The 24,793-nt window shown below is 51.8% G+C and overlaps 1 pseudogene; it reads right to left on the reverse strand.

Annotated features, from left to right (window-relative positions):
- Nucleotides 1-7,394: 7,394 nt before the first annotated feature.
- Nucleotides 7,395-7,925, reverse strand: LOC119440861 (protein Dr1-like; annotated as a pseudogene).
- Nucleotides 7,926-24,793: the final 16,868 nt, after the last annotated feature.

Consider the following 24,793-nt stretch of genomic DNA (forward strand, 5'->3'; position numbering starts at 1 on the left):
GCGATCCGTCGTACGACGCGTCGGAGTCCGACTTGCCGCATACGACGATTCGGGACACATGGTACGAACGACGTGCGATGCGTAGCTCCGCCCACAACCGGCGGCCCTGCATGGACGCTCGGAATACTGCGGAACTTCGCAAAGTGAAAACAAACGTATTTGCACAGTTCCCTAGTTTCGCACAAACGATCACAATAAAAAAGTTGTCGCAGTTTCACCTGAAAGGCGAAGCATCAATTGCGATAGCAAACTTGTAGAGAGCTATACGGAGTAATGATATTAGCTTTATCAGCTGTATAAACTTGGACATGCAGCAGCATCGGCAACACGCAGAACTGTTGTCGACGCCATCGGCGTTTTGCCCGCATTCGCTCAAAATGCGTGCGGCGTTGGTGACTGTTGCCGGAGCCTCTGATATAAATAGGCACTGCGTGCCGCAGCTAAACGTCGCCTCCCTTCCCTCCCCCTCCCCCACGGCCTCTCGCTCGTCGGTTGAGGAGGTGGCGGCCAGGCACCGCCTGACCACCATCCTTCAGTGAATTTTTTTTCACTTAAATAAAGTTGTTTCTCTCTCTCTCGCTCGTCGGAAGAAGGCGCGTTTGCTCTACATACATGGTGATTGTGAAGGAGAACAGAGACGCCTACTTCTGCAGCCCTTAAGCGAGCACGGCGCAGAACGCGCGTTTGTTCTCCGCCGTGCGTTCACTCCCCGTGAAAGACGCGCCCCTCGTGCCCTTTCACCTGTGGCAAGGAGGAAGATCTCCTCTTCCCCGGCCGACACCACCTTTCTGCACTTCGAGGCGTCGTGGAGTTCCTTGACTCGTCAGGGCTCTCCGCACGCCTCTAAGGACATTTCTACAAGCGGGAAGGCCTCACGGCCTCCCACTCCACCCCGGGCCTGACCGGCCTGGCACAACACCCCTGCAGACTCTGCAGCACACCAAGGCCTTCCATCTCGGCCTGATACGTGCCGCCTATGCCTGCCGGTTTTGCTTCGCCCAGCCATGGCGTCTCCACTCTATCCCTTCTTTCGCTCCCACTTACCCCTCCCCGTTGGCGCTGAGCCGTGCTCCCTCAAGGGCTGCAGAAGATAGCGCCAACCTTTCCCTTTCCCTCAAGAACCACTTACCCCCGCAGCGACGATTTATTCTCCAAATGACGTCATACGGAACCTCACGGCGACGGCGACGGCGACGCCGACGGCAGAAATCTGCTTTTGAGTGTCCATATAATTGCTATCGCAATAAAACGCGTCTGTGCGAGCAGCGTAGACGTGTTTCCGCAAAGCCGCGTCCGCAGTGTGGGCTCTGTCGACAGCCGCCGATGGCTAGGAGCTGCCAGGCCTAGCTCGCTGGGCCGTCGAATCCGAGACCGGTGTCGCTTGCGACACGACCGCTTGTAGCTCGTAATAAACCTCCTACGTCGGTCAGCACACCGTGCACACAGTTATGTCGCGCTTAAATTGCGATACATTTGATTTTATCGGCGCGGACGAAAGCGAACGATCAAGCCAGGCGAGCTTGCGATCGCTGGGAGACGGTATATAGGCCTAGCTCGCTGGCCGTCGGATCCGGGGTCGACAGCCCTTGCGATCCGTCCGCAGCTCGTTATAAAGCGCCCATATTCGTCAACACAATCAACGTCTGAACATTTATGTCGCTCATAAGTGGCAATACAATTAGTTTTCCCGACGCCGTTGGTAGCGATGAGAAAACATGCCAGTCAGGCGAGCCGCTTCGCATAGACGACTGTTGCGGCGTCTGCGCTGACCGCTTCCGAATCGATACCACGTCAAAGATTTACTACTTAGCGCAACGTTTTATAACATACACAACTTTGAGTTCACTTCATTCTATAGGTTATTTCGTGTCAGAAACAAAGTGTACCCGATTTTTGTGACGCCGTCAGCGGCAAAGAGGCCAGCGCCTCGACCAGGGAGAAAAAAAAAAAAACATCACAGCGACGATCGGAGCGCTTGCTCGCCGGCGCCGCCTCGCCGGCTTTACACGTCACCATGACGTACACGCTGGCGGCGCTGTCATTGGCCGCGGCCGTCCGACCGATCGCACAGTCGTACGACTATATCCAGCAGGTTGGTCGCATGCGGCGGCGGCGGTCCGCCGCCGCCTGCAGGAGATTATGTTGAAAACTTGTTGAGTGCGGCGGCCGATGTGGCGCGTCGTACGACGAATCGCACGCAAAATCGCATCGTGTGTCTCGCCCTTAAATGGCGGAGAACTTTGCGTCGAGGTGTGTCTACACGGCAGCGCGCGCCATGCTGCCGTGAAGCCACACCTCCAAGTAAAATTTGCGTATAACCCGCACCCAAACACTACCGCCAACTTTTTAGGAGCGAAGCTCCTTATAGCGGCACCCGTTCCGTCCCCGTCGTAGTAGTAGTAGTGTGTAACCAGTCTGAGAAAAATGAGAAAAAAAAATTCCGAAGTTGTGTCCGTAGCGCGGAATCGAACCAGGGACCCCTCGCTTCCAAGCGCGCGGCGTTAGCCCACTACGCCACGAAGCGCACATAGACACACGCACCACGATGGCAATAAATACCCAACATTAACGAAAGGCCGCGTTTATAGCGCGTTTCTAACGCGTTTGTGCTAGCGCGTTACGGCCCGTGTAAGAAGCTGGTGTAAGACGCTGTGGCCTCTCCGCCTTACCTTCAACGCGTTTCGAACGCGCTGCCCAAGGCGGTGGCAAGTCAAGTTCAAGTCGAGGAGCGTTTATGAATACGGGGGGTATACTCTCTCAGCAGTCATGTGATGGCGTCGGCAAACGCGGTGCACGTTCCGGCATGTGTAAATGGCTGCGTAAGACGCTGTGGCCGCTCCCCCTTACTAGAGAGTACTGCACGTTTCTAACGCGTTTGTGCTAGCGTCCCCTTAAGCGGGAGGTCCGATGATTCCCTCCGGAGCTTCGCCCACTCATCATCATTCACCCCGTGGATATGCTGTGACCTTTTTTTTTGGTGCGGGTTATACGAGCGAAAATACGGTAACTCGTTTCGACGGTGACCATACGTTGGTTGGCTATATTGATTCAATGGTAAACGCATTAACGTCGACCGTCATCGTGTGATGGGTTCTGTCGGTGTTTTATTTTTATTACACGCTGTCTATGGCAAGGATACGGGATTTTATAGCGTCCGCGTGCTAAAACTCTCCCTTAAAAAGCGAGAGGGAAAGAGCCAAAACAAAAGCAAACACATATGGCCGCTCGCGTCCGAGCTTGTTTTAGCGGCCACCTGGGTCTAAAAAGATGAATGTATGACGTAGTGCGTGACGTAGTGTGCGCCTGATAAGGCGACGAAGGGGAAAGGGATGGCGCTCCTCGGGGCAACCGTGCGAACGTGTTCGTGCCACTGCTCACGCGTTCATCGTCGTCATCTTCTTCCGCAGCTGGCTCCGTTGCCGCTCATCATTCCAGCATAGAGAAAGAAATTCAACAAGAGGGGACACTCGGCAAAAACTAGCAACAGGAATCACGTCACCATACGTCACGCTATACTTTTGACACCGAACGTTAGCTGCCGCGAGCATCGAAAAAAAAAAAGTGAACTTAAGTTAACAGGCATTCATTTATTTTTTAAATTCATTGCCGCGAAAACTAAAACGTTTTGCGTATAAATGAACTTAAGCTTTACGACTTATTTTCCTTGCCTTACCTAGCCACAGGTCAATGACGCGCCAGTTACATGCGTCATCCGCCAGACACTCCCCCGAAGCCAGCGAGGGTGGCTGCGCGCGCGTCTGAGCGCTCGCGCGCGGCGACCCGTCTGTCTCATTCTTTTTTTCTTTTTTAAATGTAATCTGGTTTATTGGGCTCTCGGCGTATTCTTGCGTTCATTCTGCACTGGGACAAGACATCACTGCACTATTGGACTACGGCAAGGTGAGAAATCTTGTTTCACAGTCTACGACGCAATTAGGCTTACGGCACGGGACCGAGACTTAAGACGCAGTTAGCGAAAAACAGCTCGGCCATCCTGGCGCAGTTAATTTGAGTAAATGAATCGTGCTGAGACATGTTTCCGACGCTTCCTAGGGGACTATTGTAACTTATTTCGGTTTTTGAGCCACACTGGCCGCACAGGGCGCCGTGTCGCAGTTAGCGAGAACTCAGCCGCGGTGTGTAGTCTAGTGCATCTTGCTAGGAGAAGTTTGTGCCGCTTTCTCTGACGCCAGAGATTACTGAAAAGTAATTTCGTTACTTTCTGTGGTACTTTTGAGGCACGCTGGCCGCACAGCGCGCTGTGACGCAGTTAGCGATAAGCAGCTCGGCCGTGGTGATAAAGTTAGTTTGGCGTGTAATGAATCTTAGAGGGACAAGTCTGTGACGTTTTTGTTGGCTCCGCAACAACATATACTTTCTTTCGGTACTCACGCCTGTTGAAAACGCGATGGACGATTGCCAAGAGTGATAACATAGGGTGTGCTGCTGGCGCCGGCAGAACGCGCGAACGACGAACATATCAGAAACTTGTAATTCGAAAATTACGTCTTCTAAAGGACTGAAAAAAGGCATTGCACCCACGCATTTGTCTTGAGTGCCTGTTGCGTCCGTCTCTGTGTATGTCGCGTACCGTCGCGTCGCCCGAGGCCAAGTTTTGGAAACGCGAAGTCGCTCGTGTATTTGTGCTGCCTAAGTGCAGGAAATAATGCCCGGAAATTGGGGAACGCTTGGAAATCAGATGTTTTCATATATGTTTGGGATGAGTCGGGTATTTTCTACGCCATGTATGCAAAAGCGAATAGCTTTTGTTTGTAATGCCGCCCATTCACCGCTTTCGCACGTTTCGCCTCGCAGTATTCCTATGTCTAAATACCAAAATGACTCATGCTTGTAACATGCTGTTACGTGCTTGCAAATGTAACATGCTTGTAATTTACTTTTTTTTCAGCTGGTACCGTCCGGTGGAGCTTCATACAGGAACCTGCCTTACCTGCTGGTGTCACAAAGTTGGATGAACACACAAAAAGCGCGGAACGAGCTTTTATATAGAGCAAAATAAATATTTCCTCATTGCACAAAGGGTCTTGCGTCTACTTTGTGAAATTGCACTGTGGCACAGATTCGATGGGACTTTACGAGATCGTTCGCAATCATTTTTACGAAATAATAAACCGATTCTGCACGACGAGCAAAAAGAAAAAAAAAGGAAAGGAAAAGGGGGGGGGGGCGCAGCCGGCGTACGAGCTTGCGTTCAAAATACGCGCGCCCAAAACCGAAACCGGAAGTGATGCAAGTGATCGACACCGACCGCTTGGCACGCTGCAGTCAATTCGGCCGCTGGGCCCTATGGGAGTGTCCCCTCTTGTTGAATTTCTTTCTCTATGATTCCAGCGTAGAATTTCACTTCTGTCTTCGCAATGGGGAGGCCGCCTTTACGGGGTTATGTCATAGCCATTGCGTAGGGGGTAAGCCCGCCTTACGTGACGGACAGATTTAATAACAGAGGTGATACGCGAATGTGTGTGAGCACTTTTCGTCACGATGACCACCGATCAGGACAATAAATATGTTCGTACCCTTCTGAAAAATTCTGTCTCACCTCTGTGTCGTGCGCTAAACAGCTTCGCTACTCATCTACCTTCACAGAGTGGAATGGCTCATGATTTTTTTTATTTCTTTTCAGTCATTACCATATTATCACAATCATAATTACTATATACGATAATTAAATATTTGTATTTCTCAATAAACACTATATTCAACTGTCATCACCATCAAGTGTCCATTTTTTTAGATTGCGCATTTTGCGGCTTTCGCTCACCGAAGACTGCAGAGAGACGTTAGAAACGAACATACGGTATACTAAAAAATGTGGTTGATCCCTCTTATATAGGAATCGGTATAGAACACGAAAGTGAAACGTGTCTTCACAGAAGTAGTGTAATGTTTATTGCACATTGATATATAATGTCTATTGGTGTTTTGTGGCTAAAGCGCCCTTAGGCGTTGATGCACCCACGCTGACGCCTGGTGGCACGTCTCCTCCATCACGACTACCAACGTCGATGACCATGAGCAACCGTCGTGCATATGGAAGCTGCACTACGCTGCACACGCTAGCACAACGCGAAAGACGAAGCGCGTAACTGACACACTAATACAACGCGCAAGACAAAGCACGTAACTGAATCGTCACCGAGTCAAATCAGCGCGTACAGCGCGTCGTAATTGCAGCCTCCGCGATCAACTTCAGAAACATTTTCAGAGGTAATTGCGGAGGCCACGCTCCGCTGTGCTGAGTACGGTGAACGCCACCTGGCGTTGGTAGTGCTTCTTGATGCCAGCGTCCCTTCGAATGCTGGCATCGAGGCGTCGTAGTGCTGAGACCACCGAAGCGTTCACTGTCGGTGCGCGTTAGTGTCATAATGCAGTACTTCTCTTTTCTGCTCGTAGGCGGCGGCACCGCCCCGAGCAAGAGCGCGGGTACACGGAGGAGTGTTAGATATATAAGGCGCGTCTGTGTAGCTCTCTGCAAATGCGTTTGTGGCGCAATGGGTTAAACGCTCGGCGATCTATCGTCGCGGACCGAGAGGTCGTGGGTTCGATTTGCAGATTTTGCATGTTTGTGGAACTTTTTCTTCTGGTTTCTTTCTTTGTATTATGTTCGTGTACATTGTAAGCTGACGTATTTCCGTGACGGAAATACGTCAGTGAAGTCTTGGTGGACCCCGGCATAAAACACCTTCGTGTTAAAAGTCGCCGTAACCTAACAATGAAAACATTGCCTTCAATATAATGTGTCCGCATATAGGTTTTCTGGCTCTGTACTGGCATTCGTTGTACAACGTACCTAGACCGATCATGAATGTCGCGCATTGAATTACTTGCCGATGTATTTTTGTTATATTGATAGAAGGCCCCTCTTAGCAAACTCAGAAATCGCATAATATTTCGCAGATTCAAGAATACGTTTTGCCTGAAGATCGCTACATCTATGGTCGAACATTCAGCACTTTCATATAACTGCATCCGTCTTGAGCAAATCAGTGATCTAGGAAGAAAAGTTCCGATAAAGGTTGTGTATTTATAAGCTTGCTACATACGTCTTGGCTAAGGAAACCTTGCGCTTTACGGAAATAGCCACGTTCGCGCATCGAAATTGCTGTATTACAACTTCTAGCTGTCTATCATCATCATTTGAGCAACGAATAAACTCTCACAAATTTATGCAGGTGGACATTAAGAGAAGCTTAACTAGCAAAGCATTTTGCTGGATTTAAGATAAAGCAGTGAAACTGGGAGGAATAAATAAGAAACTAGCTTTTTTTGTATTTTTCTCAGTCACGCTTTGTTCGTACCAAGCATCAATTGACTCAACAAAAGGTGTAAAACCGTGCCACAAATAGAACCCCCATTTTTAATTACTTGGTCAATTAGTACTCGTGCTGATTCTGGACCTGGCTGTGTTGCACATGAAGTTGCTCTTGAATCACCCGATGCATCTGCGTGAACTCTCCTTGCGCGAGCTCAGCTTGCTGTTATCGTGCCTGGGCAATAAGCTCTTGCTGCTGTCGAAGCAGCTCTTCCTCAGGGATTCCCAGGTCTTCGAGATGCGTACATTGGCGACGTCGTTTGGCAGCCAATGCATCCCATTCCTTGAGCACTACTTCGGCATCCTGGCGGTAAGCACTAAAGCCTAGGCTTTCCTACGCATTCAGGACGTCGTTTGCAGATATGGTCTTCTTCTGTTGCTGGTTGCAGATGACGTTCGCCTCGGTGGTAAGGTGGTGGATGAACTCCGTGCAACAGGCTAAGATAAGCTCGCGAGTGTTCTTGGTGATGAACACGTTCGGGAACAGCTCCTTGAACATATTGCTTAAAGCTGACCGTGGGATTGTCAGGTCGTTATCCTTGGCACTTGCCACTTTTTTCTTGGTAGCCACCTCGGACTGCCTCAAATTCATTTTGGCGTCAGTCGTTGGAACTCCACTGCTCCTATCGCAGGCTTGGTATCAACTCTCGCTGTTGTTGTCTGTCAAGTATGTGGCTCATACCCACAAGGGGAGATTGCTCAAGAAATTTGTGGAATATTCACAATTATAATTCGAAATATAGTTTCAGGAGTACTATAGAATAAGGGCAGTTGAAAGTTGCAAACGGCAGTATTTCCAGTCATGCTGGCGCGCCTTTCTTTCTAAACTGAAATATACCGGTTAATTCACTTAGTCGATTACTCGCTCTTGATTTGTCCACTTGCTCCATTGTTTTAGTGCGAAAACACTACTAGCCTAGCACCCTGTATTCCACGCCTGCATCCTTGCAAGGATGTATGCATGCATGCGTGCCAGTGTTGCGTAGCCTCGAGTTGTAGTTTTCAACGAAGCACTTGCGGGCCATCGCTGCAGTTTACCGATCAGCACCGTGCCGCTAGGGCAGCGCTAGCGTAAAATAGCAGTCAGATTGCTTGGGCCGTTTATAGTCAGACGTTCTGGGCTCGGGCCAGCGTCGTTTGCGGCCAGTCACGCTACGCCGGTTGCGCTGCGCCAGCCGAGATGCCATCCCCTCTATACCAGGCCTCGGAAACTCCACTGGTTTTCTCTCTCCGCCAATCGCAGCGCCATCCATGGAATGGATGCGAAACCAAAATCGCTTTTCCTTTTTTTTTCTTGTTAACCCTCTCTCAACCTTGTCGTTTCTCTCTCGCCTTCAACTATCGGCGGCACGCCTGGCGCGGCCCGCGCTCGCCGTCGACCGTGCTGATAACGGCCAAAACGGCAGCAAATTTATTTTCTGGCATTATGCGGTCACTTTTCCGGTTTTCGCCGACAAACGTACACTACCGTTGCACGTTTGTCGGTTTTCTTCCGCAATGTCTCGCAGTTGTCGCTGTTCGTGTGTGGTTCAATGGTGTGCGAGCACATCAAGACGAAGTGAGCCATGCGACGTGAAATTCTACCGCATCTTTGAAGACAACAGGTGAGCACTTTGCAGTTTGCTTCCCGGTTTTTATTTGCGATAGTAATTGTGCGCAGTCATACATGGCTGTCCGGCGGTAAAGAAGCAGCCAGCTGATTCGAGAACACAACGATGCAGTAAATCGTTGTGCCAACAAGCAGCGAACATAAAGCTCCTGATAAATATGGTACCACTTGCGCGTATCGCAAGGAACACGTGTGTAGGTGTGCGCTTTGTACTTATTTCTAGCTAATTGGTCGCCATAGTTTAAAAATGCGTTTCTGAGAATTAAGGTTGATATATCACAACTAGTACTCTGCCACGACGCGAAACGAGCTCAGTTTTGCATGTTCCAACTGCGATGTTATAATTTATGATCTCGACTGTTCTTCAGGATGGACGCGTTTTTAAACTACGCTGGAAGGACGGACCTAATGGGTTGGCCCAGAGATAAGGTTAACAACCACAGGATACGCTCGGCGCACTCCACGGAGGTGGATTTCATGGACAGAGCGACAAGCAAGCCGGCAGAAGCTATTCTGTGCATTGGCCATTAGAGTAATTACAATAAATATTTTGTACATGTGCGTACATGAAACACCGATCGCGTTTTGTTGCATTCTATGTATAGTGTGTTGCACTGTCTACTCCAATTCTGGTTTTCGCAAACGAACAAAATAAAGTGAGCCCTAAGAACTGTTGTGTTGAAAGTGGAATTATTTTTTAAAATATAATTTGGGCACATGCTTGCTTCATCGTAATAATGAACGGGATTGCGTGCATGAAAAAGCAAAAAGAACCCATTGCGCACAAGCACGAATGCACGGTGTAAGGCCTGGCACGGCCGGACAGGAGAGGAGCGTACGCTTTGGTCCGGTGGTGCGTTTGATAAATCCTGCGTCGAAGAAAAAAAAAAACGATCGCGCCGCGGACAGCTAGAGAAATGAAAACAAAAAGCACTGCGCGAAGCTTGAGGGGAGGGGAAACATGCGAGGAGAGATAAAGTCATGAGGGAAAAGAGAAGCGAGCGGAGCAATGTTATCATAAAAAAGTAAGAAAGAAATGCTTTAGCGAAACAGGGAGAGTATTGTTTTCGCCGCCGTAGTACCGTCATCCGTCCACTAGGGCCTAACTGAAGTGGCCTTGGCGCTAGCGTCGACTGAGCGTCTGCTATGCGAGAACCAATGGGAGGTATTGACCCTTTTCGCGGAGCAGTTTGTTTTAGATAAACGAGATGGCGCTCACGGCGGCGCGCCATACCTCTCCTCAGCTACCGCGCACGAATACGAAACCATCACCGCTTCTACCTTGCTTCTGTGCGACCAGCTGTCGAAAATGAAACTGTGTTTTCGCTAACACACTGTGCTCCAATCATGCTAGATTAAATCATGTGGATTGAAAACGCGTGCAATAGCTGGCTGCAGAAATAGTGACTGGCATGTTAAGGAATAGAATGAATATGCGTGGCCAAGTTCGCGGACCGCTGCTGCAACTGTCCGAACGTGTTACCGGCACTTCGTGATGTACGTTCGGCTTTCCTCGAGGATACAGAAATTTGCTCATCCACCAGCCCTGTATCGTTAACCTTCAAAGAAAGGGCTTCATCCCCAGAACGTCGGCAAGGGTGAGTACCACTCATTAAACAATGACAAAGGGAGTAGCGCCGCTTCCTGTCATAGTAAGTTTCGCGCACGTTATCTATACACATCTGTCACAAATAGCAGGAAAACGTACGCGGACGTATCAAGAATAAGTGAATGGGCGCACACTTGAATATATGCGCACTGTATACGTACAAAATAAATGACGGACTACACCGATGGCGCACGAATGGTCGAAGCTGAATGTTTCGTGAAGGTCCGCAAGAGAAAGCGAGTTACTAGCTGTAATATATGTTTGCTACAAGGTATTACAATGCACAAAACAGCTAGGTTTCAAGCCTTGTGCGCAGCAAGAACAAATCTATCGGAACTGAGCACACCCGCGAGTGATTAGGCAGAAAATAATCAGATAGTGGCCGCACCGAGCAACTTCACTGAGTCAGAAACTGACAAGCCACTGCTTCAAAATGTTTGCCGAATAAAGAACAAAAAGCTAAACGCACTAATCCTGACTAATTCATAATTGGATAGCTTGGATAGCTTGGAATACATATTTAGCCCAGCTTTTAGAACAAGCACCGTATATGCTGCTTGCGCAGTTTGCACATAGCTTAATAAGCTCCGAAAGGGCTTTTGCATGTTCTCTAAAGCTGTGATCAAGGCTTCGTGTCGTCCACCTAGCCACCGTCTACGATATCTCCGAAAACAGAGGTTTTCTAAGCCGCGCCGGCGTCATACACTTCCATTGTAAACGAGGAGGCAACGGAGGCAGTTGAGGCAAGCAATGGACGCGTCACCACGTGATCAAACATGGCAGCGCCCACGGGATCGTCGCGAAAAGGGTCAATAGGAAGATTCACACCCTATCTACACTCCAACGCTCACGCCATCCGCTGCCATCTTCGGTGCATGCGCAAAACGGTCCCCAACCCGCGCGACAATTTCAACGGCTGTCTGCGATCGTCGGTGAAGCGGCGTAGGCTAAAGCGTGCACGCCTCTCTTTCTTCTCACCGAATGCATTGTGGGCCGGCGCAGTCGGCATGACCAACGCGCGGATGGAGCAAAAGCCATTTGGGCGCCGGGCCCGTAGGGGCGCGTCGGACGCCGCCGGTTACGTTGGCTGTGCCGGTGCGCCCAACTATAGAGGGGGTCGTTTTCGCCAACGTGATGTAGCGTGCGCGCGCACGATCGGGTTACGTCGGACAACAAACGGCCCTTAAAGTGGCGGTCCCACTCCGGCGGCACGAGCCCCCCGTTTTCAGTACTTTTGGAGCAACCGTGGCGGCTCTTCTACTTAGGATATAAAGTTGTCCTATATACCATAACAAAGCTCATTTCTTGTAGATTCCAACTATATATAATATAGAGAAATTGATCAATGTGATTTAAAGATAAATGTTCAAGAACAAGCATGAGATACATGTTTTTTGAGAATTGTGTCTCAGTTGTGACCATATTTGGGATAAACTACCGCATGTACTGCATTGCGGCTTGCACTGTTGCTTTAGGACTATTTATCTGCTTCCTAGACGCCAAAAAATAATTTTGAATTTTACTTTTTGGATAATTTGCTTTTCAATCTTGCCACATATCGCAAATTTCTGTTGTAAATAGCTCGATAACTACACGCTCAAGGAAGCTAAATTTTGCATACATTAGAGTTACAAGAATCTCCATTTAGGACGCTAAATTTCATTCATGTACCTTTATTAGTTTTCCTAATAATGCAACCGAAATTAAGCAATATTTTGAATTCTGGTCCTACGTTTGCCAATTTTTTCGGGAAGGTACCAAATCTACGAAGCTTCGGTTTTGGATGAGACAATTAGAAGCCTGAATTCAAAATCTCAACGCATACTTTTCCTATAAAGCAAAAAAGAAACGCTGTACGGGAGCCACGAATTTTAATATTTTTTTCCACTGGTAACATCTTTCTGGGGTTTTACGTGCCAAAACCAGTTATGATTATGAGGCATGCCGTGGTGGAGGGCTCCGGATTAATTTTTACCCTCTGCCCTCTGCCCTCACGCAGTAGTAGTATAGGTTGAGGAAAAGAGAAAAGATGCATGTTTCTGCAGTCCTTATGGGGAGCACGGGTCAGCATCTGAGGGGCGGGGAATGGGGGATAGAAAGTAGGAAGAGTGGAAGAAGGGGAGCGAGAGTGTAGTCGTCATCGTCTCGGGCAGGGTGCCCTTACATTCGGTCAGCCAGTATCGAATCGTCAAGGTATCAGAGTACGGCCCTGAATACCCCGCTGGGGCTGCGGGCTGGGAACAGCAGGTCCGTGCTGGAGGCTGAAGGCAGGCCCATGCGGTGTAGTTGAGCCACCATGGTGGCTCGGTGTTCGTTGAGTGCGGGTCAGAAACCTAGGAGATGCTCCAGTGTTTCGTCTGCCCCGCCCTGTGTGCAGGCTGGTGAGTCAGTTCTACACAGGCGGAAGCTCCGGGCAGCTGTCTAGCAGCAGCCAATCCGTAGGCGTAGCAGGAGGGATCTCTCCCTCCTTGTCAGTCCCCGGTCCGGCAGCCTTGTCGGGGGACTCCGCCTCAACACGCGTGCGTCGGGGTGAGAGCTCAGCAGCAGTCGCTGCAAGGTGCTTCTGGAGTGGTCTGAAGTAATGACTGCCGGGCTCATCGCCGTGTCCATGCCGTGTGCCTCCTTTGCCAAGGCACCTTATCTACCTCTTCATTGTACGGGATTTCCACGTATACAGGGATACAGTGCAACGAGACAACGGTGCCACTGGCGCGGAGGACGTGAAGCTTGGTTACCAAGAGGGCTGGACTAAGGCCAGCCCTCTCCGGGAGACACACGTCCTGGAGAGCTGCTCTTGAGTTGCTGGCCACCACCACCGGTACTCCAGGAGGGTCTGCTGCCAGCAGGTCTGCGGCCAGGTGAAGGCCCGCCATCTCATCAGCGGTGGAACTGGCCGAGGAGAGTCGGCAAGTCGATGCCCTGCCGAGAGCGGGGGCCACACAGGTTGCAGTGACTGAGCCGGTGTCGGGGAGGACGGAGCTGTCCGTGAAGACGAGCAGTCTCCCTGCCAGCTCTTCCTACAGCTTGGAGGTGGCCACCTGCAGGACTGTACAGCTGGAAGAACGGCGCTTGGAGTCTCCCTCCAGTGAGGTGCAGGTAACCAAGGACCTCTCGTGTGGTGGTGGGAGTCGCATCGCTGGAGGTACCTGGCTGACCACTGTCTCGTAGGTCTCGACCAGGCTCCCCATTCTGAAAGAGGGTCGGTTCGCCAGGCGGGTGAGCAGGGGTTCTCTGTCAGCGGCGTGGTCCAGCCTGTCAATGTGCAGCAAGCCACGCTGCTGCAGTAGGAGGGACAGAGGCCACGCTCCCGCCTCTGCAAGCGTTGCCGCTATCTGTGAAGACCGAGAGAGCCCCAGCACGCTCCTGATAAAGCCCCGGTGGAGTTGTTCCAGACGTCTCAGCCGGGTTGGTGAGCGTGTGATCAGTTGCAGGGCATAGAACAGCTTGGAGGTGGCGGCTGCTGAATGCAGTCGCAGCTCCCAGGATCGCGAGCATCCGCGCCTCCTCAGGAAAATGTCTCTTACCACTCTCTGGACTCTCTGAACCTGCGCCACCACAGCCTTCACAGCGGGAGTCCATGTCAGCAGGTGGTCAATCTGCAAATCGAGGTATGTGACTGCAATCTGCCATGGTATCCTGGCCCCACCTATGCTGAGACAAGCAGTGCTCCGTCGGGTGGCCGAGCGGGGGTGTACCAGGAGGGTCTTTGTGTAGGCAGGGATACCGAGAGAGCCTAGGAAGCAAGGTGGCCCACTGAGGTGTCCAGGGCCTCCTGGAGGAAGGTCCGGACTGCAGCTAGATTGCGTCGTGGACCGCTGGTCCACAAGGCGATGTCGTCAGCATACACAGAGCAATGCACAAGGAAGCGCCAGCCCTTCGGGATGGTTGAAGGCAGGCGTGCCAGGGCCACGTTGAATAGACGTTTTCACGAGGGCGCTCCCGACGGTCTGGCGTGGAGAGTGTGTGTCAGTGTTGCCTGTTCGGTCTGGACTGTGAGCTTGCCTTGCGCTTGCATTGCGGAGTGGTAGCTTTTCTTCGATGTTTCCGTTTATTTTTGTCACGAATGACTTACGCTCGTAAATAATGGCATATATAATCATCAAAAGGCAGGCCAGCACTGTGCAGTTTATGGGTGCACAAACAATCAGCGGAAAATAACGATTTTGGGGACTAAGTGTGTCCACAACACAGCACTCCGCGAGACCACTGCCGCGATGTGGTATGTTCACGCTTCGCCGGTTTCCTGTATCACCTGAGGACTTGGCATTTCAGTCTATTGTGAACCAATGCACACATCAGTAAAATAACGCATCTTGGTAAACTCTTTTCGGCACATTTCCCAACAGGTTGCGAGAATTGTCAGCTCTTCGATGCAATATTTTCTCGTATGTAGTGGCAGAGGCTACATTTGATATTCTTTCCAACACGACTTCATTCCAGTGCCTAATACGGGGGTCACACGGCGCACTTTTGATCGTGATCGAGCCCGATATGGGTCGAATTTCTTGGTCGCGATTGGCTTCTTTGCTCAATCTGCGGAAGGGAGCCAATCGCGGTCGAACATTCCGATCCAGATCGGTCTAGATCGCTATCAAAAGTGTCCGTGTGACACCGGTATAAGACAAATTGGAGCACTCCGCGAGAGAACTAGTCGGTAAATACACTTCGCAACGATCTGGAAAAATCGTGTCCTATGGGAGATGTATGCAGACCCTGTGTCCACCAAAACATTGTCTCTGCGTTCACACGCACACTGCGCGGCCCTGCCAAGTGTGGTGCTGCATCAAGCTCACCCATCTTTGAGCGTTGTCGATGTGCTTGGGCAGCAAGAGAATGCAAAAACGAACGTGTAAACCTCATCAGCGCGGCCTAGCGCCAGTGTTAGAGTTCGGGAACCGTAATGCGCTAACTGTGCGTAGCGTAGAAACGCGCCAAATGAGCGCGCGCAAGTAAGAACGTAAAAAACGGTATTCGCATGGAGTACGCGGACAATAGCATCATGCTTGCAAGAATAACAGTAACGAAAAAAATTAATTCGCACAGTCGATCAAGTGAAATACTTACGTGCGTGCAGAGACTGCTTCGCTGACCACTAAGCGCTTTTCACTCACGGTCAGTAGTGGTTTACAGTCATATGCATATGTATTTATTCGACAATTGTTAAGACTCGACATTACTTTATCATGAACATAGCACAGTGAGACGGTGTAAGGGAAACAAGGGAAAGAGCAGAGATGGCCCTAACACTGCAATATTATTGGCTTATTTCGCTTCAGAGATAGCGCACACGAACAATTCTTGCCGTACGCGATATCTTCAATACAAACTTCGCGCACGATCTACGTTAAGGTTCACCGTGAGCGAAGCTTGTTCCAAATTCAGACATTTGAAAGAAAAGCCATTCCATGTAAACAAACGTAAAAAATAGGTAAACAAATATATCTTTATAACAAGTCCTGTTAAAATCCCTATTGAGATTGACAGTATGTATAAATAAATAAATACTAAAAATAAAAATCTACCTCCTGGGCTGTATCAGTCGCGCTGGCATCTGTGATCACTGCCGCGCGTAGGTTCGCTGCAGGTACCGCGCTGCTCTATCGCCGCGCTTTATGCTTTGACATTTGGTTATAAGCGCCCTGCAGTGCACCAGATCCAATAAATTTTGCATGATTGAGCTGTTCAGTTGCGTCGGAAGCGTATGGAGTAACCACTGCATATCTACCAACCACTGACACGCGTCGTCGGGCTGCAGGTGCCTGGTTCTATAAGCATTGCCCGACAGCTACGTACGCGCCTGCTTTCGCTAAATGAGGCAACCCTCAATAGCTAAACGTAATGGTGATCAGATTCAATCGACGATACGGTCACATGTGCCCAGCAATAACAATGAAATATACCGCTGATTAGCACGCCAGGTCTCGACGAAGCAGACGCGGCTGCCGCCGCTACCGACGAAGAAACCACATCCACTGGCTGGGCTTGCTGTTGCCATGGCACACTACACTGAGCGCTCACGCGAGCACGTGAAACATGTAACAAGTCAAGTGGCACAAGACAAGCGAAGCGGAAGAAAACAATCGAAATAATGCGCGGCGAAGATCACACAAGCGAAGTGCGGCCGGCCTGCTCTCGCAAGGCGCACAGTCCAAAATGGCGGCGACGCTAGACGTCGCTCGTGTCGGTCAATGGCGCTGCTCAAACGTCGGTTTGTGAAAAGGTCTATAGAAAAGGACTCAACACGGATCGTTGAGGCACGCCTGCCGTGACCGGATGCGCGGAGCTCTGTGCATTGCCCTGAAGCACGCGGAAAGAGCGGCCAGATAGAAAAGCACGCACGAAATGCCCCATCCGTCCAGACACCCCCAGTGCATCGAAGGCGTGCATCACCACCAAATGTGGCAGTCCGTCGAAGGCACTCTGCACGTCCAGAACAACCAGCAGAGCTGTCTCTTCCTCGCTCCTGGCCTGCTCCAGTGTCGACAGGACATCGCCGATAGAATCAGCTGTGCAGCGGCTGCTCCTGAAATCAGTCTGCTGCTCCGGGAAGAAGTCCAGCACCCTGGAGATCCACACCGGACGGGCCAGGGCCATGGACTCCATGACTTTGCAGGCAGCAGATGTTAAGGAGACAGGCCTGTAGGACGATTGAGCGGTGGCTGGCTTTCGTGCCTTTAGTATAGGCACGACAATGGCAGTGAGCGATGACTCGAAGAGCTAGCTGTCCCAGACGGCGTTGAGGCAGTCCAGGAGCGGGGCCTTTTCTGCGTCTGCCAGGTTGCGGAGCATCTGGAAGACTATCCCGTCCGCTTCCGGGGCGCTGCGCCACCTCGAACGGTCGAGTGCCTTGGTCAGCTCGTGGAGTTGGAATTTCTTGTTGCACAGTGCCGCCACGCGCTCCAGTGCCCAGTCCAGGTGGCGGACGATGTGCGGGGCTGCTCCTTTCGCTTTCCTGGCAGGATCGGGGGGCGGGATTAAGGTCCGTATATTAGAAAAGTACCGCCATCTACTCTTTCCACCGCCGTCTCCTCTCCTAAAGCGCTTGTTTTTTCCCTTTACTTTTTGCTTGCGAAAGCAAGTCGATGGTGGCGCACGTAGAAAGTCCACGTTGAAGCTTTCAGGCCGGGCGCGCGCCGTCACCGGCGAGTGCGGCTGCGGAGAGGACTTTCAACATGGCTCTGAGGCGGAAAAAAACAAAATATCAAGAAGTGAAAGCGCGCGTTATCATCGCCCGATCGGATATACAGGAGAGAGAGAGAGAAGCGGCGTTGATCAAAGGATGGCAGTACTTTTCTAATATAGGGACTTTAGGCGGGACAGGTGACCGGGAGGTGAAGTGACTGGCCAGGAGCTTTGCCAGGGCCGTTTCTGTTAGCCCCATGGAGACAGCAACAGCCAAGATGGGCTGTTGGAGGCTTGGGCTCTGCGGGAGTGATCGCAGCAGGCGCCACGCCGTTTAGCTGCTCGTGGCGGAGGATATTGTCACGTGCAACAGAAGGCCTTCAGAGCAAGAAGTCCTGCACCGGCAGAGACGAGTACTAGCCAGGAAGATGGCTGACCCCAAAAACGAAAAACCTCTTCTTCTTCTCTCCTTGCCTGAATACTGGCTCGCGCTCGCCGCTGCTCGAGACCTCGTGGCATTTTCCCCCTGTGAAAAAAACGGGCATCGTCCCGATGCTAGCGCTGGTCGATGTAGGTAGAGGGAAAGAAAAAAAAGGGAAGGAACATAAAGTAAGCACAAGTGAGGGGTGAGGGAGAGAAAAATAAAGTACATCATAAAGTTGAGACGCTGTCGCACTATCGCGCGAAATAAGGTTTGAGTCGTACAACGTGCACAATCTCCGAGTGCTGCCTTCGACGCTGGGGTGACATGGCACTATCCGGGAGAACCTCGTAGTTCACGTCACTAACGCGACGCAGCACTTTGTAGGGTCCAAAGTAGCGACTGAGCAGTTTCTCTGACAACCCCTGGCGGCGTACCGGCGTCCACACCCAAACTTGATCGCCCGGGTGGTATTCCACTTGGCGATGGATGGATGGATGGAAAACTTTAATGAACGTCCTGAGGTACGCGACTCAGCGCGCAGCGGGCCGCTCCCACGTTGGGACAGTCAGGCCATGCCCGACCGCCGCATCATGGGCCCTCTGGACAGCCCATAGTTGCGCCCCGGCATCGGGGCTCTTGATAGCGGAGAGCCACTTGTCCTCATTTATTTGTTCCGTGCCTCGTAACGAGGGGCAACGCCAGAGCATATGGTCTAAGCTAGCGAAGTCATTGCAGTGCCTGCAAGAACTACTGGCATAAGTGTCGGGATAAAGCTTGTGTAATAAAGCCGGGCTGGGATACGAGCCTGTTTGCAATAATCTGAGGGTCAATGCCTGCGCTCTATTTAACTTCTTGTGAGGAAGGGGAAAGTCTCTCCTGCCGAGATAAAAGTACTGCGTAATTTCATTGTATGTTGTCGGTTGATCTCTGTTCTCCACCACTCCTGGCTGGCCGGGGAGTTCTCCATGGTCGCGGAAAGCGAGACCTCGCGCCTTGGAGTGGGCCAGCTCGTTGAGGTTTGTGGGGCCTCCCATGATGGATCCCATGTGAGCGGGGAACCACGTGAGAGTGTGGGTGGCAATGCTTTTACCGTCGAGGATGCGACAGGCTTCTTTACACACGGCGCCAACGCTGAAGGCGCGGATGGCTGCCCTGGAGTCGCTGAAGATGTTGGCATGTTTCTCGTCCAGGAGGGCCAAGGCAATGGCCACTTGCTCGGCCGCACATGACGACGTGCCTCGTACCGAAGCTGCGTTAACGGTCGAACCCTTGTGGTTGATGGACACTACTGCGAAATTTTTGCTGTTGCCATATTGGGCCGCGTCAACGAAGCAGCTGCCGCCAGGGAGTTCTGTCGCCCGGCGTAGGAGCGCCACGGCCCTGGCCTTCCTTCTTTCCACGTTGCGCTGGGGATGCATATTGCGTGGGGTGGGGGATATGATGATGTGGTCTTTCTGCTCTTTCGGAAGGCCCTGGTAGGAGTCTTTGACTTTAGCCGGGGGGACGCCCATCTCTGTTAGGAGTCGTCTGCCCGCCGTGGTGCCGGAGAGTCTGAGAATCTGTGCCCTTTCTTGTGCTTCTGCAATTTCTTCTAGTGTATTATGAATACCCAACTGCAGAAGTCGGTCGGTGCGTGTGTAGTTTGGTAGTCCGAGCGCGCTCTTGATCCCCCTCCTTATCATGGCATTTAGTTTGTCTCGCTCGGCCCTCTTCCAGACGTGCATGGCCGCTACGTACGTGAAATGGCATAACAAGAAAGCGTGGACTAGCCTTATCAGATTCTCTTCACTCAGGCCTCTCCTTCTGTTAGCTACCCGCTTGATTAGACCGATGACGCTATCCGTCTTCTTTGCTAGTTTGTGAATGGTGATGCTATTTGTGCCCGCCCCTTCGAGTGTCACTCCCAAGATTCTAATGGACGCGACTTTGGGAATCGGATCTCCGCACTTGATGTAGAGATTAATGTCAATTTCGGTGGGGGGTTTCCAGTTCTGTGGCTTGCGGCCCTTTCTAGTGGGGCTGTAGAGAAGGAGTTCCGATTTCTTTGGGGAGCACCGGAGTCCCGTGTCTGTTAGAAAGCGCTCTGTAGTGTCGACAGCTTCCTGGAGAGCGGCTTCGACTTGTCCGTCACTGCCTCCCGCGCACCAGACAGTGATGTCGTCCGCGTAGATCGTGTGACCGATGCCCTGGATCTTGCCTAAGTATCTCGAGAGTTCGACCATTGCGATGTTGAAGAGGAGCGGTGAGATGACTGACCCCTGGGGGGTGCCTCTTCCACTCAGCTCCATTTTCTCTGATTCCAAATCTCCAGCCTTGAGGATGGCGCATCGTTTGCTCAAGAAAGACTTGACGAAGGCATGGAAGGAAGAGCCCAGGTCGAGTTTGGAGATGGCGTCGAGAAGGAACTCGTGACGGATGTTATCAAAGGCCTTCTCCAGGTCCAAACCAAGGATGGCTCTCGTGTCCCGAGTGCAGCGTTCCAGGATTTGGACCTTGAGAAGCTTCATGGCGTCCTGGGTGGAGAGGCCTGGCCTGAAACCTATCATGTTGTGAGGGAAAAGGTCGTTGGTCTCGATATACTCGGCAATTCTGTTATGGATGGCGTGTTCGGCCACCTTCCCTACACATGACGTCAGTGAGATGGGGCGGAGGTTGTCCAAGCTCGGCGGTTTACCGGGCTTTGGAATGAGTATGACCTTCGCCACTTTCCATTGTTCCGGTACAATTCCCTCCTCCCAAATGCGATTTATCTCATTTGTGAGAAACTCGACTGATTCGTCCTCTAGGTTTCTGAGAGCCTTGTTGTTAATGTGATCAGGGCCGGGTGCCGACCTACCATTGAGGTCATGTAGGGCGCGGCGGATTTCACTGACTTGGAAAGGCTCGTCCAGCACGGAGTTCGGCTTCCCTTTGTATACTGAGTATGGCGCCTCATCGGCCACAGTTTTGAGTGGCAGGTACTTCTTAGCTAGCGTCTCCAGCACTTCTGCTTCCGAAGACGACTTCTTGGCTTCGTGTAGCGCTTTAGCGAGGACACTTCTCTGGTTTGATTTGGTGCCCGAGTCGTCGAGCAAATGTTTCAGAAGATTCCACTTCCCTCCCGTGCGCATCTGCCCGTCGATTGAATTGCAAATTTCGTCCCATTGCTGCCTAGACAAGGCTTGGCAGTGCTCCTCTATCTGTTTGTTGATCTCGGCTACCTTTTTCCTGAGCTTGCGATTCAAGCGTTGGCTTTTCCACCTCTCGAGGATTGATTGCTTGGCCTCGAGTAGGTGTGCTAGCCTGCTATCCATTTTGTCTGTCTGCAGATCCGTTTCTATGATTTTGGTGGTGGAGCAGACGTCTTGCAGAATTAGTTCGGACCACCGGGCGAGGCTCTCGGGCTTTTCTCCACGGGCGGCGCGGGCCTTGCGAACCTCACGGAATTTGTCCCAGTCAGGGACCGAGAAGGCCTTTTTTCTCTTCTGCTCCACTTGTAGGCTGGTGGCCGTGATGTAATGATCGCTACCGAGGTCTATGAGCAGATTCGACCACACGGCTGAGCCAGCGTTTTTAACAAATGCGAGATCCGGGACAGAGTCCCTGGTCGAGGAGGTGCCGCGTCTGGTGGGAAAGGCTGGGTCCGTCATTAGAAAAAGTCCCGCATCTCCCGCCTCCTGCCACAGGCTTCTGCCCTTGACCGTATCGTGCGGGTAGTTCCAAGCGTGAAAGGGTGCGTTGAAATCGCCGGCCACAACCAGTGGAGAGTTTCCGGCGAGTTTCGTTGCCCTAGTGATGATGGTTTTGAAACGTTGTCTGGATCGCTCGGGCTGCTGTATACGTTAAGTATAAAAATGCTGGAGATGTTGGATTGACTTGGGATGACTTCGACTAGGGATGTCTCCGTCTTGCTAGGCCGGACCCCTAGATCGTGTGCGACGAAAGTGAACTTGCTGCTGACTAATGTACAGATTCCTCTGCCGTCCCCACGGAGAGCAAGAGCTTTGTATCCCTGTAGTGAAACTTGAACAGTCATCGTTTCTTGCAATAATATAACATGTGGCTTTTCTTTGTGAGTGCGAACAAACTGCTGCAGGGTGCATCTTTTATGGTGGAGTCCCCTGCAGTTCCACTGCCAAATCCTAAATTGAGTGTGTGGCCCCATCCTTGCTGTATAGAGCGCCTTCCGGCGTTGCTACTACGGTCTCGGAGGAGGGAGGTCCGGGGACGTGCAGTGGTGGCGGCGTAGGTACCGACGCGCCATCCGGCATGAAAACGGGACGTACGCGGGTCGACGACCTGATGTCCATTTCCTGCACCTTGGGCACTATTTCTGGCATTCTGTTTTCCAAGCATCGAATTTTGACGTTTTGCGCGTCTATCTTCTTATCCACTACCAAAAGTCGCTGATCCACTGCAGAGAGTCGTTCGTTAATCTTCTGGATCTCGAAGCAGATGGAATTCAACATTTCTCTGATTTCCGACTTGGCTTTAGCCTGTACATTTTCGGGCATGCTGGGAACGGCCTTTCTTTTGGCTGGGTTTCCCGGGTGGCTCGCCTCCACGAACATGGGAACGTCTGCAAGTTGGGGAGACGGGGTCCCCGAGGGGGTTGAACTAGGGTCTGGAATGGAGTGAGGTTGATTGGCCATGGGAACTTCTGCGGGTTGGGGAGACGGGGTCCCCGAGGGGGTTGAAATAGGTACTGGAATGGAGTGAGGTTGATTAGCCTTTCTGAGCTCTGCTATTTCGGCTCGCATTGACTCGATTATGCTGCGCATCTCGGCATTTTCTTTCCTAAGCTGAGCTATTTCAGACGAACCATGCTCTGGCGCCGCGCCCCCCGTTACCTTTTCGGCAGGGCTCCCTCCGCTCCGCACTCTGTCCGCCCAGGTGGCGCCTTTTTTCCCAGGACCGGCTGGCTCCTCGAACCGGACCCTGTTCTGTGGGCCGCGGGAGCGGCCGCCAGATCTGGAGCGGCCCCGGGATCTGGACCTGGAACGGCTCCTGGACCTGGACCTGGAACGGCTCCTGGACCTCGAGCGGCTTCTCGAGCGGGAGCGCCTGCTCGAAGGTCTAGCCGGTTCGCTGCCGGCGCTTGTTTGTGCTGTTGACGGGTCTCGATTCCTGGATTCCGCATTTCTTTCCCTTCTCCTCCGTCGAACGATGTACGGGAGTTGGAATCTTTGCTTGCAAATCTTGTCCGCTGTGGCGTGGGGGCCCCCGCAGAGGCCGCAAGTAGGCGAGCAGGTGTGGTTTTCGTCGGGGTTGTTGGCCCCACATTTCCTGCATAGCTTGTTCTCCGGCGTTGGGCAGACGTCGGCTCTGTGGCCTAGTCTACCGCAGGCATAGCAGCAGTCGTGCTGCCTGAGGTACAAGGAGCACTTGACTAGCGCCGAGCCGTAGAAAACGAAGTTGGGGACCTTGTAGCCGTCGAAAACGATGACTACCGTTTCGCTATTCTTGATTCGCTTGGCTCCCAGGGCTAAGGGATTTCTCTCGTTGAGAATTTCTCTCCACTTGGCGATGGCGAAGATTGTAGCGACGTGCATCGACACTCTGCTGTTGCGTGATGTGTAGGCGTGCCAATTGGCGAGCTTCTTCGGCGTACTGCGTAAATTGCTCAGCGTCAGGGGTGAGCAGCGCGTCGTAATCGTGTGGAAGCATCGCATCCAGCATGGTCTGAACCTCACGTCCATAGACAAGACGAAACGGCGTGAATCGCGTTGTCTCCTGGATGGCAGAGTTGTACGCAAATGTTACGTACGGTAGAACCTGATCCCACGTCTTGTGTTGTACATCGGCGTACATGGATAACATGTCGGCGATGGTTTTGTTCAATCGTTCCGTCAACCCGTTGGTCTGCGGATGATATGCAGTGGTCTTGCGATGGCTCGTGTAGCTTAGCTTGAATACGTCGTCAATCAGCTGGGCCGTGAAAGCTGTGCCTCTGTCAGTGATCACGTAAGACGGGGCTCCATGTCGAAGAACGATCTGGTCTATAAATAACTGGGCAACATCGGCAGCCGTAGCGCGTGGTAGAGCCCTTGTCTCGGCGTATCTGGTTAAGTAATCTGTGGCGACTACGATCCACTTGTTGCCGGCTGATGATAGTGGAAAAGGCCCGAGTAAATCCATGCCTATTTGATCGAATGGTGCCCTGGGTGGTGCGATCGGTTGCAGCAGCCCCGCGGGCTTCAGTGGCGGGGATTTGCGGCGTTGACATTCCCGACAACTCTTGACGTAGCGCTTTACAGATGTAGATAGTTTGGGCCAGTAGTACGCCTGTTGAACTCTGGCGAGAGTTCGGGAGGAGCCTAAGTGACCAGATGTGGGCTCGTCATGGCAGGCAAGAAGAATGTCGTCGCGCATGTCAGCAGGTATGACGAGAAGGTAGGGTTTGCCGTTGCTGTTCGAGTTTTTCTTATACAGGACACCTCTTCGAAGGCAGAAGGACGAGAAACTGCGAGAAAGGCGTCGAGGTATGGGAGAGTTGCGTCCTTCGAGGTTCTCGATGATTGCGCGGATTTCGGTATCCTCGCGCTGTCGTGCAATCAAGTCCGTTGCGGTGAGGGCCCCAAGGAATCCACTGTCATCCTCAGCGGCCGGATCACAAACATCGGTGGGTGCACGCGACAACGAATCCGCATCTTCGTGCTTGCGGCCTGATCTGTATACGATGGTCAGATCGAATTCTTGCAGACGAAGGCTCCATCG

The sequence above is a fragment of the Dermacentor silvarum genome, chromosome 2 (assembly GCF_013339745.2).
Source record: "Dermacentor silvarum isolate Dsil-2018 chromosome 2, BIME_Dsil_1.4, whole genome shotgun sequence".
NCBI classification, from domain to species: Eukaryota; Metazoa; Arthropoda; class Arachnida; order Ixodida; family Ixodidae; genus Dermacentor; species Dermacentor silvarum.